A 21,152-nucleotide genomic window follows, 5' to 3' on the forward strand; every position below is an offset into this window, starting at 1 on the left:
AGCTTAATTTCAGCTGTAGCTCATGACTGAAGAGAGGGACCAAAACAAACAGCTATCTCTGGAGAGACAAAATGGAGACTAACACTGGAGGAACAAAGAGGAGAGATGTCCAGCACTGTTATCTATGACTCTAACCCAGCCCCCCAGCCCCTCCAGTGGTCACTATGAAACATTGCAGCTGAGAGCTGTTGCTACCAGGATCCTAGCTCCCACAGAAACTAGGGATGTGGACAGAACCAGGTGGGGTGGCTCAAAGATGGGGTGGCCAGACTTTAAGTGTGGATGCACTCACCCCTCCCTCCACTTCCCTTCCCCCTGATGGTGCTTGGTTTTTGTAAAGTCCTTCGGGGCAGCAGCATACCTTCCTGCTGCCCCATCCCCTTTTTGGCCAGAAGTGGCTGGAAGTAACTGGCACACGTGTGCAAAAGAAAGAAGCAGAACCAACTCTGAAGCAAAACTGCAGACTGCTGTAAGAGGGTTGGTGCATAAATCTCCCAAGATCTTAAAGCACACACTTCCATTACTCCCCCTAGTAATAATGTGGGCATACTTTATACAGTCTGAAAGAGTGGCCAAATAGGAATAAGGAGAGGGCAGATGGGGGTTTCAACATAACTGAGGAGAGAATGATACCAACACATGCAGGAAAATATATATTTTTAAACAAACTACAACCCTCCTCCAATCCCCACACACACCAACCTAACCCCCACAACTACCTGAAGACTAAGAGCTGCATGTGCACACTACCTTCACAATGCCATGGAGCTCTGGAAGCAAAGAGGAGTTTACAGGCACAAACCCCCAGTTGCTGGATGGCTCTTTGAATGAAGGAAACCTTCATCTTCGGCTGAAAGGATATGGCAATGGTGGTGGTGGTGGGCGGAATGAGCTTTAGGGAATTGTGGTACACATACCCTGAATCCAATGTTCCCCCACAAACTAAGCTTCGATCAGGATTCACTCTTTGCAGGTGAAGAGACTTCAGAGGAAAGAGGAACTAGCATGGAAGACACACCCTTTTGGACTTCCTCCACTAATAAGAACTGCATTGACAGTCAACTGGATTGAACTGAAGCATTCCATTTGAAGTTTTCAGTTAGTTAGTTAGTTAGTTAGTTTTATCAAATTTGTATGCCACCCCAAGCTTCCATCTTTGAGTGGCTTACAACAACATAAAAATAAGCCAAAACACAGAAGTAAAAACCTTAAAACAATTTAAAACCATAATTAAATTAAAATGCTTGGGTGAAAAGATAAGTCTTTAACAAATTGCTAGAGTTTTTAATATGCTAATTTTAAAATAAAGTTCTGGCAGACCTTAAGACCTAAATCAGACTGAGCAATCAAGAAGAAGCAGCACTTTGGGCAAAATGACTCAAATTTCTGTTTGAATCGACTTGCCATTCTCTTACTTCACGCAGTATATGGGATCACCCTGACCTTGTGAGAGACCATTAATAACAGGTTCACTCGTGCAGCTACAAGGATGGTCTGTGTTTAAATAGTTACAGAAACTCCACATTTTGCGTGTTTTATGCTACCTGAACTGAGGGGATTACCAAGTGTGGTGTGGGGGGTGGGGAGCATGACTGGAAGTCTTAAGTCTCTAGAGCAAATCAAGTGTTGCAACACTCAAGGATCATACTAAAAAAAAAGATCTTAAAGATTTCCATTCTGCTTAGCAATCAGATGGCTCCCCTTTGGGGCCTTATCAACATAACAAAGAAATGGCCAAGAGGGAAGCTCCGAACCTCAAGCCTCTGGTCAACATGGGCTGAACAAACAAATGTAACTCAGCTTGTGCTAAGTGAGTTGCACAAAGTTAAGCAGACATTCTGGCACAAATGCATCTACTATTGCAACCTTTGCTGAAAAGGGTGTGAGAACGAAAACAAAAAACATCAGACATTGCACAAACTACAGAAACCGCTATGGAAGAATGTACAACTTTACAATCTGAAATACAAATAATGCAGAAAGATGAAGAAAATTATCTTTCATGCATTGAAAATCTGGAAATCAAGAGATCTGATTGAGATTTCGTTGAGAGTCTGGAAAATCAATTAAAAGGGGATTCAGTCTAATTTAGAAGCTTTGAAGAAAGGGTAGAAGGCACTGATATTATCTCCTTTGTCTCTATATGGCTAAATAAAGAATTGCAACTAGAAGATGGAATCTACCCGATCAGTATAAATCCATATCAAGTAGGTCCCCCGCCTATACATGCAACACAACTGCCATGGAATATTGTACAATTTTTGAATATGCATACAAAAATAAAACACTGCAAGGAGCCAGAAGACACAGATCTTTTCAGTACTTGAAGAAACCCATACTGGTTTTCCCAGATCTCTCCCCAAAGACCTTGAAACAAAGAAGAACAATGCATCCCATATCAGAAACACTAATAGCAGCAAATATCCCTTACAGATGGGGCTTCCCCTTCTCACTCAAAATTTGTCATAAAGGGGCAATACTAACAGCCAAAGATTTAGAAACTGGTATGGACCTTTTCTCCTCTCTGGTTCTTCAGATGAAACAAACCAATGCAACAAAAGAACCCTCCCAAAAATATCTAAAATGGAGAAAGCAATAAACTACCTAACATAATACTTCTCCAAGCTGAAAGCCAATGAGGTGCAATGCTAGAACTTTAAGCTATCAATAAAACAAATTCAGAAATGATGGAGCAAATATGCATGCTTTCAAAAATATATCCTTAATTTTTAAAAAAAAAAATATGTTCCACTACTAAAGAGAAGGGTGGGGGCCTGGGAGGTTACACTGGAAAGAATATGCAACAACAATCAATGGGGTTGTATAAGCCTCCTTAAACACATTGATGTGGGGCCAGAGAAGGAGCAAATAGTTGCATGTGCTTTCTGAGCTAACTTTTTTGTTAACTCGTTTGTTCCACTTCATTATTAAGATAGGCTGTAAAATGTTTTATTAATAGGGCAAATGGGTCAGTATGTGTGTACTCTCTTGGTTAACCCTGCTAACTTGGCAAAGAGGCACCTTTTAACGTGGTGATTCTCTTTATTTAGCAGGGGGAGAGTAACTGGCCCTATCCACCCCCAGCACAGTACCTCCAGTTACTGTTGCTGGTGTCTATCTGATGTTTCTTTTTAGATTGTGAGCCCTTTGGGGACAGGGATCCATCTTATTTATTTGTTATTTCTCTGTATAAACCGCCCTGAGCCATTTTTGGAAGGGCGGTATAGAAATTGAATTCTTCATCATCATCATCATCATCATCACCACCATCAATCATGCTCTGCACCCCCGCAGTGATGTCGATAGGCTATACCTCCCTCGCAGCTCAGGTGGAAGAGGAATGCTGCAAGTCCATCAAACAGTAGAGGAGGAGAAAAGAGGCCTTGAAGAATATATCAAGGACAGTGAAGAAGATGCACTTCAAATGGTCAATAATGCAAAACTATTCAACACCAATGAAACAAAGCAGGCCTACAAGAAAGAACAAGTCAAGAACTGAGCAGAAAAATGGAAAAAGAAGCCCCTGCATGGTCAATATTTGCACAATATAAGTGGGAAATCAGACATCACCAAGACCTGGCAATGGCTTAAGAATGGCAACTTGAAGAAAGAAACAGAGGGTTTAATACTGGCTGCACAAGAACAGGCACTAAGAACAAATGCAATAAGAGCAAAAGTCAAAAAATCCACAACAAACAGCAAGTGCTGCCTTTGTAAAGAAGCACATGAAACCATGGACAACCTAATCAGCTGTTGTAAAAAGATCGCACAGACTGACTACAAACAAAAGCATGACAAAGTAGCAGGGATGATACACTGGAACATCTTCAAAAAATACAAACTACCTGTAGCCAAAAATTGGTGGGACCATCAAATTGAAAAAGTTAAAGAAAATGAAGATGTAAAAATATTATGGGACTTCCGAATACAAACAGACAAACATCTGCCACACAATACACCAGATATAACTGTAGTTGAGAAGAAAGAAAAACAAGTCAAAATAATCGACATAGCAATACCAGGGGATAGCAGAATAGAAGAAAAAGAAATATTAAAAAATCACCAAATACAAAGATCTACAAATTGAAATTGAAAGGCTGTGGCAGAAAAAGACCAAAATCATCCCAGTGGTAATTGGCGCCCTGGGTGCAGTTCCAAAAGACCTTGAACAGCACCTCAACACCATAGGGGCCACAGAAATCACCATCAGCCAATTACAAAAAGCAGCTTTATTGGGAACAGCCTATATTCTGCGACGATATCTATAACAATTGACAATAAAATTCTGGCATCCCAGGTCCTTGGGAAGGACTCGCTGTCTGGATAAAACAAACCAGTCAATAACACCTGTCTGACTGTGTAAACAAGAAATAATAATAATCTATAAGCCTCACATCCTCCCCATGCCTCATAACCTATATTTCTAAGAACTTCACATCCTATATCTCTAAGAACTTCTCTAAGAACTTCAACAAAAGAGAGAGAAAGAAATATACAAATTCTTTTGAGTATTCTTCCTCACCTCCCTACCATCCCATAAACATGGCATTTACTTTGCAAACATTCTGGTGAAGGGAGTGAGAGTGAAAACATATATACATGATCTTATGGATAGTTTACAATATAGATATCTCCATCTCCTTTATATTTGGGGGCATATGTTAAACAAACAAACAATTACAAACAATATGTAGCAACATCTCCTAAGCAGTTCAACAAAAGAGAAATGTGATGAAGGAATACACACATTTTGGGGGGCAGTCTACAAATTACACCTCTCTCACTTGCCTATTTTCCTATTAGCAATGGCTTCTATTTTGCAAATACTGTACTCTGTTGAAAGGAGTTGGAGGGAAAACATATATACACAATCTTTTGGATAATTTACAAAGTAGATGTATTTCTCTCCTCCTTATCTTCTCATACTTATAACTTTACAGTTTTACAAAGAGCGCGGAAGATTACTTATCCATAAACAGAATAGTAAAATATTATTTTAGGAACTTCACAGCAATGGTCTTTGGGGTAATTAATCAAAATGGAGAAAGGAAGAGGGAAGTGTATACATTCCCAAATATGTATTTGGACACAATCTCTCTTATATTTCTATTTCAAATATACTTCAATAGATATTTCACATTACCATGTCTTAATTAAATTTTGTATGATATAAAGGCATGAAATATGCCATGTAGATACACTTCATAGATTAGGTTTCTTGAAAAATTAAACTGTCCAGCTAGAGAAAGGGTAAATTAACAAATGTAGACAACCTGGGATGAAAAGGTGCTTTAGGTTTTCTTCAAAAAAAAAGGTGAATGGAGATTTCATCACCAAATTTGTTCATGTTTAACCTTTGTTAAACTATTGACTTGTCTGTTTGACTGTTTTGGGATGGGGGGTGGAATAGTTAAGAAATTCATAGTCATCAGCTGGCTCAGGTTTCACCTACACAGGTTTCACCTATACAGGCAACTGTACAAATTTCCCCTAAATGGGAGAGTAAATATGTTTATGACACATAATGTCAGACATCTTAAAAATCCTCTCTGTTAATTGTTTTGGCTTGGGGCCATGTGTCAAGCGCTCAAAAGTATTTAAAACACTGGGCCATTTCTCATGACCAGGGACCCAGGCTGAGGGGGGGAGGAAGGCGACAGAAGCTTACCTCCCCCACAGATGACCGTGTCCCAGTTGTTGGGCTCGAGTGCCTAGATGATTTCCTGCTGCCCCATGCAGCGCGGAGTAGTGGAGGCCAGGGCATGTCATCCTGGCCCCTGGCAATCCCACCACGAGTGTGCGGTGCATTGTGGGTATCCCCCCAGTGATGGGCAGCACCCTGCAGCGCCTCAGCACCGGCTGACAGCAGCTGGTGCTGATACACAGTCAATTAAATAGGGTTAAGAGAGCACTCACTCCCTTAACCCCATTTAAGAGCTAGGCTTCATAGCCGGGTCTGCCGCCGAGGTGATGCCAGGAGCTGTGTGGCTCCTGGTGGTTCTCACGGGCAGCCACACCTGGGCTTGGCTGCCTTAGCTCTGTCTTGGCTGCTCATGAGAACAGCCTCACTGTGTAAACAGCAAGCCAATGTTGTATTTCTGCAAGAAACGCATACAAAAAACAAACCACAACTTTAAAGCTTTTCAGCTATTTTAATTTCCCATAGCATGTAACATCCAGATCAAGAAGGGTGGCCGTATTAACCTCCAACGGCTGTCCTTTTAGACCATCTAAAACACATGCTGATCCTGAAGATGATACATTTTTATAAAGGCATTTTATCTGAAAAACCTACGATGCTGGGCTCAATTTATGCCCCTAATACCAAACAACACTTTTTCCTTAAATCACTTTTTTAAAAAATTACAAAAAAAAACATTAAAAATTGGATTATAGAAGGAGATTTTGATACATTAATCAACTCAATCTTGGACATGTCTAACAAAGAAATGTACTCAGAAACAATCCAAAACTTTGCTTTGCAACAATTGTCTGAAAAATTCAACTTAATAGATAAATGGAGAGAAGGACACCCATTGGAAAGAGACTATACATTTTACTCTAATATACATTAAACATATTCTAGAATCAACTACATATATATTTCAACACCTTTGTGGTTATATTTACAAAAAACTTTTATTGGTGATAAAATAGAGTCAAATTGGATTACAGGTTGGATACAATTTGAGAAAAAGACAATGAAAAGGAACTTATCAAGATTAAATACATCTTATTAAATAACAAACATATTGTAAAACAATTAGAGAACAAAATCCAAGAATTCTATCAACAAAGAAAGTATTTAAAGCCATGTTTCGAAGTGAATGCATAAGCCAGGCATCGCAGGCCTCAAAATACAGGAACTCTGAAATAGAAAAAATTATGCAAATTATTAAAAATCTGGAACCTGAACATAAAAGAACAGGAAATAAAAAATATATGCAATCAACTCCAAAAAGCTGGAACAAAACTGAACTTTTTACATTCTCATGTAATTCAGAAACAATTATTATTTTTTTGACAAAACTATTATGCTAACTGAGCAAAGAGGCACCCTTTAAAAGTGGTGATTCTCTTTATTGAGCAGGGGGAGAGCAACTGGCCCTATCTGTCCCCAGCATATTATCCCTCCAGTGGCTGTTGCTGGTTCCCTTTGGAGACAGGCAGCCATTTTATTTATTTATTCATTTCTATCTATCTATACATATATACCTCTTTGGGAACTTTTGTTGAAAAGCGGTATCTAAATATTAATCATATTTGCATTCAAAAATGGCACTCAAGCCAGTAAATACCTAGCCAGAAGAATAAATAACAAAATTCAGTCCAAAATTATTGAATTACTTACATCAAAAGACCATAAGAATTTAACAAATCCACAGATATCTTGGATGACTTAACCAAATACTATAAAACACTATATACAGGAGAACCTAGTTAATCATGGACTCAGTATCCACGGTTTTGCATGTCTGCGGTTGGGTAATTGACACCTGATCTTGGTATACTGGGGAAGGGGGAGGACAGAAAAGAGTTGGGGTGGCCAAAATGGCTCCTTTTGAAGAAAAAACACACCCCTCCCAAATAACGTGATTTTAGGCTGATTTTATAATATTGGGGTTCACTGCTGAACTGCTGAGGACCCTCAATGCACAGTAGGCTACTCCCCCCACATTTCTAGGACCTTTAACCCCCATTTTTGGAACTCTTTATGCCCACCGGGAACCTAAACCTGTTGTTTGCATTGCCCCAATGACTCTGTATTCGCGGTTTCCGTATCCGCGGTAGTAGCAGAGAATGGACCCCTCACAAATACGGAAGTTCTCCTGTACTTCGGAAATACTGCAACCAGATAATAGTGACAAATTTGTAAATGTGCATCTTCACATCTTCATATGCTAATATAATGGAAGATCCTATTACAGAAACAGACATTACTCAAGCTACTCAAACAGACATTACTCAAGCTATAACATCCATTAAATTGGGCAAATGTGTTGCCAGCGAGCCATAGTACAGAGAGCACCCCTCTACTCCATCTCGCTGGATCATGGGCTCATGATCTTAATACCCACTTCACCCTGCCTAGTCAAGGGGCTTGGCTCCAAATGGGTTGAGAAACACAGGCCTTCAGATCTAGCGGCTAACAAGACTGAAAAGAATGCTCCAACCCCTTTGATAATAAGACATGCCAGGCTATTCAGACCCTACTTCAAAAGGTAAGTTAATGATGGGAGGAATCCTTGTCCAAAAGAGATAACAGTAAAGCACTCTTTGGGAGTAATGCAAATAAGTGGCACATTTCCAAAACTCATCATGAATTAACAAATTGGCTGGCAAGGACCCAGTGGAGAGGCTCATAAAAACTACAGATGTTTAATCTTTTAACAGCTGGAAGACATCCTGGTCTTAAGACAGTCAAACAAGCACAGCTCTGTTCACTATGTAAATCATATTTGCATATCTCCCTCTAGTCTTTGTTGGGCCAGCTACACTCAGAATGATTAAGTTTGAGTAGCAATGAACTTCTTTTGTCTTTCATGGAATTTGCCACCCTCTGGTTAGGCACAATGGCTTGGAAATTGCCTCAGGGCATGTTTTGAGGTATATCTATGGCCAAAGCACATGGCCTCAGAATCTGTTTGGATCACTATCCTACAGACTCTCTCACACGCAAATTGTAGCCCTTTGCTCCTTGCTCCTGTTCCCCGCCTGTTCCCTGTGGGAGGCCTCTCTGCCAACATGCAACAAATGCACCAACTTACCTGGGAAGGATAGGTAAAACTAACCTCTTACCCTTCTAAGTCTCCTCATTGCTTCTCTGCCTCCCTCCCTGCTTCGCAAGCACTTTTCATGGCAAGCCTTAAGCCGGGCTCTGATCTGAGCCTTAGCCAACATAATTTACTTTTAGGAACTTAGCTAAATTATTTCCAGTAAAACTCTGTTAAAATATCAGCCAAGATTGGCTGTGTTGTCTAACCAAACATTTGCCTTCTCTTCCCCATTTTACCCTTAATAAATAAGGGTACAAATAAATACTCTTAATAAAACCTGTGAACTGTATTCCTTCTTCCTCGTTTTTTCAATAAGCCAAAACTTGCTCAAATTGATACTGCAACTGAACTGCTGCCTCAAGCCAAGCTACTTTCCCTACTTCAAGTCAAAAGCATAGCTGAGGTGTCTAGCCAGCACCTTGGAGCAGTTCTGGTAACAAATGCCCTGGACCAGATGGCTTCCCAATTGATTTGTTACAAAAAATAAATATAAATAAAATTCAAATGATAGTTAAGCACATGACTAATGTATCTGGGGGGGGGGTTATACCCACTTGGAAAACACATTCAGATGAACAGACCAATGTGAGGAGAGTATATTCTTCCAATCACAATCCTACTGTATCTTCCTTTCACAGATGTAGGCCTATCACTCCCCTCTCTGTATGGTCCCCAGGCTTCCTTAGTTGTAATTCCTGCTTCAGACACAGCACCTTCCCATAGATATAAGTGTGTAAAATGTCAGAGTTATGCACAGTGATCAACTGTTGAGATGTTATACTCTCCCAAGGCAGAACTGGGAGCTTTGGTTCCTTTGTCTTCAATGGAGACATGCTTACCTGCCTGCTAGCTTGAAGTACACAAATTAAATGGGCATGTTTGGTGATTTCAGGGTTCACCCCAAGTGTAGAGGGGTGTGTGTGTGTGTGTGTGTGTGTGTGTGTGTGTGTGTGTGTGTGTAAAAGGGCTTGCAATTTACAAGAATTCCTTCAAATACCAACCTCTTTTCTCTCTGTGTGACTCTAGCCTTTCCTATCTCTATACGGTTTCATGCCCCATGCTTTTCAATGGGAGAGTTTCCTCACATTTTCTGGGGAAATAATGCATTCTTGTGGGGTTCGGGGGGATGGGTTTGTTTGTTAGTCTGGGTGAGGTCTGGAACCTACCTGCAAAAACTAGATAGAAGTGCTGACACCTATACCCTAAGCAACTTGTCTGGTGGCCTGGTTTCCCCCACCCCACCTTGGGATCTCTCCTCTTGCGTCCTCTCTGTTTCAATCCTTCACTCTCAACTTGACTGGGATATTGCTGTGCAAAATGCTCTGTCATATCCTAGCAGGGATAAATGTGGGTGGAGTGACTGAAGAGGCTGTAAGTGGAGTTCTAGATTGTGGAGGAGTGAAGAAAAGGGACCAGGGGTGACACTTAAGGACACCAACTTAAGTGTTCAGCAACACTGAACACTCAAGATGGCATCCACACATGCTCAGATGCCAATTCCTTCCTGACGCTGCCCAAAGGCTGCTGGGAACAGGAAACTTTCTGTTCCCAGCAAGATGTAGCTGGGCAAACAGAGAGCCTGGCTGCTGAATACATACAGTGCCACCCAGGGCTGGCAGGGGATGGTAGAGGAGCAAGGGAAGGGCAGGTAAGACCTGCTTTCCTCCTTTTAAAGGGCCTGCTCTTTGCCGCCCCCCATAGGATGTGTACAAAACGCTTTGTGCACAGCCCTAATCATTTGTACATGGGTAGAGGAATCTACTCACACATTGAAAGTATCATCTGAACTGGCCCTGTATTATTTAATGATGTCTTAAATAGCAGGAAAATTCCTCAGACTTGGAAAGAAGCCCATATGTGGTAATCTCTAAGCCAGATAAGGACCTCACAAATCTTGGATTTTACAGACCTTTATCACTGGTAAATCAAGACGCAAAACTATTCATAACAATATTAGCTAGAAGACCGAACAATTTCATTGATTATTTTATATATATATATATATATATTTGTTTTTTTTTAATATATATATATATATATCCTAACCAATCTGGATGTATTCATAAAAGAAATCTGGCAGATAACACAAGAAGGACCCTTTATATTATAAGTTATTCTAAGAACAAAATTCCTCTCGCTATATTGGCTTTAGATACTGAAAAAGATTTTGATAAGTTAGAACCTAAGTATTTGCAGCACCTGTTGGACAAACTTTAATTTGGATCAAAATTAAAGAAAATAATAAGTTCTTTATATGATATTCCTACAACCAAGGTACTTGTTAATGGGCTTTACTCAGAAAACTTTAAAATCCAGAGGACAACTAGACAAGGCTGTCCATTATCCCCATTACTATTTGCCCTTTCTGTCAAACCTTTGGCAAATGCAATGAGGTCATCACTGAATATTAAAGGACTTTGAGTTAAGGAAATGGGGCATAAGATCAATCTATATGCAGACAACATCAGCTTATACCTGACTAATACAAAACAAGCAATTTTGATCATTAAAAGTATCTTAGAAGACCTCAGGATCAGGTTTTAGCATTAACATCAGTAAATCCATAATTTCTAATTATAATACTTCAGTGGAAGAAGATCTATATATTTACAACATGAGCTATGACTTATATAATAATTCAAATGGGCAAAAGAAAAATGGAAGTGACTAGGAATCTGGATTCCAATTAAAGATGCTCCACTTGTTGAGGTTAACCACATACTACTCTTTCAAAAAACTGAACAAGATCTTTGCAACTGGAATTCTCTGAAGCTATCATGGTTACAATGAATTCATCTAATAAAAATGATAATCTTACCAAAAATTCTTTTTCTAATTCAGACGATTCCATGTACTATCTCTAAAGCCCAGCTTTTACAATGGCAGCAGATATTGGACAGGTTTATCTGGAGTTATAAGAAACCAAGAATACAAAGAGCGATATTAGAACAACAAGCAAATAAAAGAGGCCTAAAATATCCAGACCTACAACTATACTATGACTCTACAATGTTCTCATGTCTACCTAAACGTATATTGTCTTATGATGACTAAACATGGGTGAACCTGGAGAATCAATTTTGCTATCCCCAAAGACTGAAGAAATTTCATGGCAAACCTGGAAAACCTTTGCACAGACCATAAATGTGCAAAGACAACCCATTAAATTCAATTCAATATTAATTTGGGACAAATGGCATTATACAATGGCTCTATCCCCATCACCTAATGGCTCTATCCCCATCACTTTCAAGGTCAAATTTTTTGGGGGAGGCCTGGTACTGAAATCAATTCACTTCAATACTGGTGAAAACATGGACTTACAAAGTTACATAATTTTGTTGATAAAAACAAAATAATCTCAAAGCATGAATTAATTGCTAAAACAAAAGATACACATCTCCCATTGTATCAATATAATCAAATAACTCACATGATAACTCCCATACTCAAAAACATACTCGTCCGAGAACACTTAAAAAAATAATAATAATGGACAATACCAAGTATAATAAAAGAATACTATCTCAAATATATGACATACGACTGAATGAAAAATAGGATTGCACCTTATATAAAAAGAAATGGGCACAGGACTTGAATCAAGAAATCACTGATAATCAATAGAAGATTATCTGGAAGTCCTATTCAATGATTTCTTCTTCTTTGAACATTAAAGAAGAGAATGATAAAATATTAACCAGAAGGCATCTTACCCTTCAAATTTAGCTGTGACAAATCCAGGCACGTCCCCTTTGTGTTGGAAAGGCTGCAGGGAAAAAGGTTCCTTTTATCACCAATGGTGGTCTTGTCTGTTTATATATCAATGTTGGCTATGTGTACAAAACATGTACATACATGTATATAAACATATTAGAGCAATACTAAATACAGACCTGGACTTAAATTCGTTGAATTATTTATTAGACTTACTATTACAGATCCAATCCACTTCGTTAAATAAAGAACTCTTTAGTCTTTTAACTATGTCAGCGAAGTTTTTCATCATCTCACAATGGGGGGAAAAGGTCACATTGCAATTAGAACATGGTTCAACAAAATATGGTCTACAATGGTTATGGACAGAGTTCCTTTATAACTGAAAAATGATACCCATCAAGACCAAAGCACATTATACTATGCCAGATGGGAACACGTATGGAGATATATAGAAGAGGGTAAATATCCAGTACATGACCCTAATGCCCTAAATTACATTTATTTATGGTGAAAGTGAATGTTCAGTTGTAAAAGACAGCTGAATTTCTACCCCGCCCACCTTTCTTTTCTCCTTGATGTTTAAAACTGGTTATTTAATTGAATTATGCAGGGGAACCTTATGCTAAAATTACAAGTCATTATTATCTGTAATATGTTTCTCAATACTCATCTGTTATTGTATTTTGATGAAAATATCTAACAAAGCATTTAAAATTTAAAAAGCATAAACAAACAACTCCTGCTTTGAAAATATGGGCTACTACTACTACTACTAACTTTTCCATTACCAGGATCCCTGTTAGAGTGTCGGACCATATCGAATGTGTGCACTTAAGTCTGGGGACCAGGGATAGACTGGGACTTCTGTTGGTGTGCCGCGATCGCCCCGCTGCTCAAGAGAGTCCCTAACCGAGCTGACGGACTTGGTCTCAGAATTGGTGTTGGAGTCACCCAGGCTTGTGGTGCTGGGCGACTTCAATGTTCACTTTGGGACCAATTTGTCCACGGTGGCTGAGGAGTTCATAGTGGCCATGACGACTATGGGCCTATCCCAAGTGGTCTCGGGGCCGACGCACATTGCTGGTCACATGCTTGATTTGGTCTTTCACTCTGATCAGGGTGGTGTTCCGTGGGTGGGGAATCCTGTGATTTCCCCATTGTCATGGACGGACCACCTTCTGGTTAAGGTCGGACTCACAATAGCTTCCCACCTTGACAGGGGCGAGGGACCTATTAGGATGATCCGCCCGAGAAGGTTATTGGATCCCATAGGAATTCAAGAAGCCTGGGGGGGGGGGATTTAGTGTTGGCTCTGCTGGTGAGCCTGTTGATGCCCTGGTAGAGAATTGGAACAGCAAACTCACTGGGGTAGTAGACATGATTGCTCCTAAGCGTCCTCTCCGACCTGCTTCAAAACTGGCCCCTTGGTATACGGAAGAACTACGGGGGCTGAAGTGGTGAGGTAGATGACTGGAGCGCATGTGGAGAAAGACTTGGCTTGAATCCATAGATTGCAACACAGATTGCAACATAGAGCTCATTTGAAGACCTATGCTCAGGCGATATGTGCGGCAAAGAAGCGATTCTTTTCTGCCTGTATTGCATCTGCAAGTTCACATCCGCAAGTTCACATCCGGAAGTTCACATCAGGGTTGTGAGAGGGCTAGTGAGTGCCCCTCCTCCCTTGAATCAGAATCTGGAACCATCGATTACCCACTGTGATGTGTTTAATGAATTCTTTGTGGGGAAAATCTCTCGTATTCGGGCCAACTTAGACTCCGGCTGCACAATTACCTCAGTGTCTGATGTGGAGGTGTCCAGCGACTCCTCTTGTATGATTAGGTTGGATCAGTTCCAGTTTGTGACTCCTGAGGATGAGGACAAGCCAATTGGAATGGTGCAACCTACCACCTGTTCTCTTGACCCTTGTCCGACATGGCTTATATTATCTGGCAGGGGGGTTGTTGTAGAAGACCTGGTAGAGATTATAAATGTGTCTCTGAGGGAAGGTAGGATGCCTCCTTGTCTTAAGGAGACAATTATTAGACTGCTTCTGAAGAAGCCTACCCTGGATCCTTCAGACTTGAACTACAGGCCTGTCTCCACCCTTCCGTGTCTGGGCAAGGTAACTGAGAGGGTGGTGGCCTCACAGCTCCAGACAGTCTTGGATGAAACTGATTATCTTGACCCATTTCAAACTGGCTATCGGGCTGGCTATGCGTTGGAGACTGCTTTGGTCAGCCTGATGGATGATCTCAAATTGGGAATTGACAGAGGAAGTGTGACTCTGTTGGTCCTTCTGGACCTCTTGGCGGCTTTCGATACTATTGACCATAGTATCCTTCTGGAGCATCTGAGGGGGTTGGGAGTTGGAGGCACTGCTTTGCAGTGGTTCCGCTCCTACCTCTCAGGCAGGTTCCAGATGGTGTTCCTTGGAGACTGCTGTTCTTCAAAATCTGAATTTGTGTATGGTGTTCCCCAGGGCTCCATATTGTCTCCAATGTTGTTTAATATCTACATGAAACCGCTGGGAGAGATCACTAGGAGATTTGGTGCAGGGTGCTACAAGTATGCTGATGACACCTAAATCTATTTCTCCATGTCAACTCATTGGGAGTCAGCGTGGTGTAGTGATTAGAGTGCTGGACTAGGACCAGGGAGACCCGAGTTCAAATCCCATTCAGCCATGAAACTAGCTGGGTGACTCTGGGCCACTTCTCTCTCAGCCTAACCTACTTCACAGGGTTGTTGTGAAGAGAAATTCAAGTATGTAGTACACCGCTCTGGGCTCCTTGGAGGAAGAGTGGGATATAAATGTAAAACTACAAATACATAAAAATACATCGGGAAAAGGGCAAAACCTCCATAAATGCCTGCCTGGAGTCAGTGATGGGCTGGATGAGCAATAACAAACTGTGACTGTTTGTTAGAAGGAGGAGAAGAAGAAGTTAGAAGAAGGAGTTAGAAGAAAGAGGTACTCATTGTGCAGAGTCGGAACTCAAGAGAGGATTTTGATCTGCCTGTTCTGGATGCGGTCACACTTCCCCAGAAAGAACAGGTACGCAGTCTAGGGGTGCTTCTGGATCCAAGCCTCTCCCTGGTGTCCCAGGTTGAGGTGGTGGCCAGAAGTGCCTTCTATCAGCTTCGGCTGATACACCAGCTGTGTCCATTTCTTGAGGTGAATGACCTCAAAACAGTGGTACATCTGCTGGTAACCTCCAGACTGGATTACTGTAATGTGCTCTATGTGGGGCTGCCCTTGTATGTAGTCCGGCAGCTACAGTTGGTCCAGAATGCGGCAGCCAGGCTGGTCTCTGGGTCATCTCAGAGAGACCATATAACTCCTGTATTGAAGGAGCTACACTGGCTGCCAATATGTTTCCGGGCAAAATACAAGGTGCTGGTTATAACCTATAAAGCCCTAAACAGTTTGGGCCCTGGGTATTTAAGGGAACGCCTTCTTCTGCATGAACCCCACCACCCACTGAGATCTGCTAGAGAGGTCAGTCTGCAGCTGCCACTGGCTCGTTTGGTGGCCACTCAGGGACAGGGCTTCTCCGCTGCTGCCCCGAGGCTTTGGAATGTGCTCCCTAGTGAAATAAGAGCCTCCCCATCTCTGACAGCTTTTAAAAAGTCTTTAAAAACACATTTCTTCACCCAGGCTTTTAATTAATGTTGTTTTGATGGTTTTAAATGGTTTTAATGCTGTTTTAAAATATTATTTTAAAATTTTTAAATTGTTGTAATGTGTGTGTGTCCCCCCCCTTTTTGTCTTAACGAATGTTTTACTTTGTTTTTATTCTGTTGTAAACCACCCAGAGACGTAAATTTTGGGCAGTATAAAAATGTTTCAATAATAATAATAATAATAATCAGCAGCTAAAAAGAGAGGGAAGAAGTCTATTTAGAAGGAAAATTGCACTGTTTGTTTTATGAAGAAATAAGTTGACTTTACAAATTTACTCCCAGGGAATTTCTAAGTCATGTGATCAGTATTAGTGCTTCAAATAGCCAAAACGACAGTGGCCATGGGGACATTATAGGCATGGCATTCTTAAGAGTCTGACATCTTCTAGGATTTCTTTTGCTGTGATCAGAGACAGAATCATAGTTATCAGTAATAACAGGCATAAACACAATGGATTTTTAGACTCTTGCACATAAAAATTGAAATGTTAAAACAATCCTCCTTACACACCACATTTATTTATTTATTTTTATTTAATACATTTATATACTGCCCAAAACGCAAGTTCTCTGGGCGGTTTACAAAACAATAAAAACAGCCAATAAAAGATTAAAACATTTCAATAATTAAAATTTTAAAACTTAAAACTATTAAAACACAATTAAAATAGTATCTAATTAAAAGCCTGGGTGAACAAATGCATCTCGACTGCCCATTTGAAAGTTGCAAGAGATGGGGAGGCTCTTATTTCAGCAGGAAGTGTTCCAAAGCCTCAGGGCAGCAATGGAGAAGGCCTGTCCCCGAGTAGCCACCAGATGAGCCGGTGGCAACTGCAGATGAACCTCTCCAGATGATCTCAGTGGGCAGTGTGGTTTATAGTGAAGAAGACGTTCTCTTAAATACCCAGGGCCCAAGCTGTTTAAGCTTTATAGGTTATAACCAAAACTCTACCCAGAAACTTACTGGCAGTCAGTGTAGATGTTTTAAGGTAGGAGTGATATGGTCTCTCTGAGATGACCCAGAGACTAATCTGGCTGCCACATTCTGGACTAACTGCAGTTTCCGGACTACGTACAAAGGCAGCCCCAAATAGAGTGCACTGCAATAGTCAAGTCTGCAGGTGACCAGCAGATGTACTATTGTTCTGAGGTCATTTACCTCAAGAAATGGACGCAGCTGGCATATCAGACCAAGCGGATAAAAGGCACCACTGGCCACTGCCTCAAACTGGGACACCAGGGAGAGTTTTGTGTCTAGAAGCACCCTCAGACTACGTACCTGTTCCTTCTGGGGAAGTGTGACCCCATCCAGAACAGGCAGATCACAATCATCTCCCGAGTTCCGACCTCACACAATAAGTACCTCCGTCTTATCTGGAGTCAGTCACAGCTTGTTACCTCTCATCCAGCCCATCACTGCCTCCAGGCAGGCATTTAGGGAGGTTATGCCTTCTCCTGATGACGGTGACATGGAGAAAAAGATTTAGGTGTCATCAGCATACTGATAACACCCTGCACCAAATCTGATGATTTCACCCAGCAGTTTCATGTAGATGTTAAACAACATCGGAGACAATACGGAGCCCTGAGGGACACCATACTGAAGTTCAGTTTTTGAAGAACAACAATCCCTGAGAGACACTATCTGGAATCTGCCTGAGAGATAGGAGTGGAACCACCACAAAGAAAGTGCCTCCCACCCCCAACCCCCTCAGACGTTCCAGAAGGATACTATGGCTGATAGTATCAAAAGCCGCTGAGACGTCCAAAAGGACCAACAGAGTCACACTTCCTCTGTCAATTGCCAGTTGGAGATCATGCATCAGGCTGACCAAGGCAGTCTCCACCCCATAGCCCAGCTGAAAGCCTGTCTGAAACGGGTCTAGATAATCAGTTTCATCCAAGAGTGCCTGGAGTTGGGAGGCCACCACCCTCTCAAATACCTTGCCCAGCCACGGAAGGTTAGAGACAGTCCTATAGTTACTCAACTCTGAGGAATCCAGGGCAGGGTTCTTCAGAAGTGGTCTAATAATTGCCTCCTTAAGACATGGAGGCATTCTGCCCTCCCTCAGAGAAGCATTTATTATCTTTACCAGGCCTTCTACAACAACCTCCCTGCCAGATAGTATTAGCCACGTCAGGCAAGGGTCAAGAGAACAGGTGGTAGGCTGCATCGCTCCAAGGAGCTTGTCCACATCCTCATGAGTCACAAACTGAAACTGATCCAGCCAAACCACATAAGAGGAGTCACTGGGCATCTCCAATCCAGACACTGCAGTAATTGTGGAGTTTGAATCCAAGTCGGCCCGAATAAGAGAGATTGTATCCACAAAGAAATCATTAAACACATCACACCAGGTAATCGATGGTTCCAAAGTCTGATTCAAGGGAGGAGGGGCACTCACTAGCCCACTCACAACCCTGGACCACTCTGCCAGACGCGAACTTGCGGATGCAATACAGGCAGAAAAGAATCGCTTCTTTGCTGCCTGTATTGCCAGAGCATAGATCTTCAAATGTGCTCTATGTTGTAATCTGTCACATTCGAGTCAAGTCTTCCTCTGCTTGCGTTCCAGTCATCTACCTTGCCGCTTCAACCCTCGTAGTTCTTCCGTATACCAAGGGGCCAATTCTGAAGCGGGTCAGAGAGGATGCTTATGTGTGAACATGTCTACTGCCCTAGTGAACTTGCTGTTCCAGTTCTCCACCAGGGCATAAAAAGGATCGCCGGCAGAGCCAACACTAAATCCCTCCAAGGCTTCTTGAAGCCCTATTGGATCCAATAACCTTCTCGAGCAGACCATTCTAATGGGCCCCTTGCCCCTGCAAAGGTGGGGTGTGACTGTGAGTCCAACCTTAAGCAGATGGTGGTTCGTCCATGACAATGGGGAAATAACAGGAGTCCCCACCCACAGAACACCACCCTGATCAGAGTGAAAGACCAGATCAAGCTTGTGACCTGCAATGTGTGTTGGTCCCGAGACCCTTTGGGATAGGCCCATAGTTGTCATGGCTGCTATAAACTCCTGAGCTGCCCCAGACAAACTGGTCCCATAGTGGACCAATTATGAAAAAGCTGATAATCGGAAGAGGTCCTGCAATATGAGGATCCAAGCACATTTTACTTTAAGCACATGCTTTGCAAACAATGTTTATATTTCCTTAATATTAAGGAGGACACAGATAATTCCACTCCCATCCAGCTGCTATTTACCATGGGGCGGGGGGAGCTCCCTTTTGTCCTAAGTGCTATGTGGGAATCCATACTCAACCTGTGTTAGGGACAGAGTTAAAGTCCCCACCCCCAGCCATAGTCCTGATCCACAGAAGCCCAACCTGACTACTGTTAAACATAAAGAAACAAGCACACACTTGCCAAGTACTTGCTTTATGTAACAAGCTTAATGTAACCCTAAGGAATAGATAACAGAGCTGTCTCTTGCCTGACAGCTGAGAAGGAGAAGCATCCAGCCAGGCTCCAAGCCCCTTGTGTACTCTCGAGAAATGGTTGTGTTTCTGAAAAAATTGAGGTGGGGGGGGGAGTGATCATGTGCTAGCTGCAATCTGTGTAAGATGGTGGCAACCAACCCACATTGTGTACTGAGCACTGTATTGAGGGTAGAGGAACAGCACATCCCATACTGTCCATCACTGACATCCCATACATCCATACTGTCCATCACTGACATCCCATACATCCATCACTGACATTTCAGTCTAGAGTGGATGCTTCATATGGTCACTCTAGCATCCCACCCACACTTGATGGCTCCCAAGCACCAACACCTTTGGCTACAATCTGTTTGGAAACATCATACTTACCTGCAATGCCCACCTCCACCTGCCCCAACTCCCAGTTCTTCAAGCTCCACCTGCCCACACTCCAGCTTCTTCAAGCTACAGCAAAACAGCACAGCATGCCATGGCCAGGGTTGTGAGTATGATTGTGCAACATGGGAAAAGGGAGACACAGGAATGGGAAGGGTTGTGCAGGTGTTCCAAGCGTGCCCTTGATTTGAAAGGGGTACCTTTATTGTTACTATATTATCACCACTGGAAGCTAGGAGTTAAAGCCCTCTTCCAAAAACTGTACTCCCTGTTGCAGTGCCAGCTGCATCGGGCAGCCCCTCCCTGCCCTCCCCTTCCAGGACGCACATGTGCCCATCTCGGGAGTGTTGGAGCTAGGACCCTGGCAGCATCAGCTCTCAACTGCAATGTCTCATAGTGACCACTGAGAGGGGGGGCGGGTAGGGACATGGATAAAGTGCTGCATGCCTCCCCTCTTTCTTCTTCCAGTATTAGTCTCAATTTTGTCTCTCCAGAGATGGCTGTTTGTTTTGGTCTCTTTCTTCAGCCATGAGCTACAGCTGAAATTAAGCTACAGACTTTATCACATTTGTTTGTAACCTTTTCTTTAAACAAATCCTTGTAGTTCTTCAGCACTAAAGAACTGTCTCAAGACCTTTTGCTTTGCTGCGTTCTCACCAAACTGGTTTTGCTTTGCTATTTGGGGACTGAACTGCTATTCTTCTCCTACAGGGAATGGGCACTGACCCCAGTATCGTAACAAGCACTGATATTGTCCAGGATGCCCTAGAGTTCATGGATTTGCATAACTGGACAATTCTTTTCAGTGTACCGGTCTCTCTCCCCCGCATTTTGATCAGGAGCAAATCCACATGTTAGATTGTTTTGCATTCACTTTTGAGTGCAATTACTTGAATGCAAGACTGAATATAAAAGTCATCTCATATACAGATTACTTCCATATTAAAGAATCAATGGAGCTTAGTCTCATCTTTCAGTTGATACTGAATTTAATGGATGAAATACAAAAACATGGTATTGTTATAGAACAATCATGTAGTTCTCTTTATTCACAATCCTTGCTATGGATAAATAAGTTGCATGCAAAACAATGTAAACAAAACCTCATAACTGCAAACTTGTAAAGGATTTGGAACAAAG

At 41.8% G+C, this 21,152-nt stretch overlaps 1 long non-coding RNA gene across 1 annotated transcript in view; it reads right to left on the bottom strand.

The window, feature by feature from the left end:
* Positions 1–6,132: 6,132 nt before the first annotated feature.
* Positions 6,133–21,152, bottom strand: part of LOC128341779 (uncharacterized) — a 204,552-nt gene continuing 189,532 nt past the window's right edge. Inside the window, exons 3-5 of the long non-coding RNA XR_008314566.1 lie at positions 12,494–12,546; positions 11,596–11,683; positions 6,133–6,868 (exon numbers count right to left, since the gene is read on the bottom strand). This is a non-coding gene — a long non-coding RNA (uncharacterized LOC128341779). The remainder of the gene's footprint in view (positions 6,869–11,595; positions 11,684–12,493; positions 12,547–21,152) is intronic.

The sequence above is a fragment of the Hemicordylus capensis genome, chromosome 2, assembly GCF_027244095.1.
Source record: "Hemicordylus capensis ecotype Gifberg chromosome 2, rHemCap1.1.pri, whole genome shotgun sequence".
Taxonomy (NCBI): Eukaryota; Metazoa; Chordata; class Lepidosauria; order Squamata; family Cordylidae; genus Hemicordylus; species Hemicordylus capensis.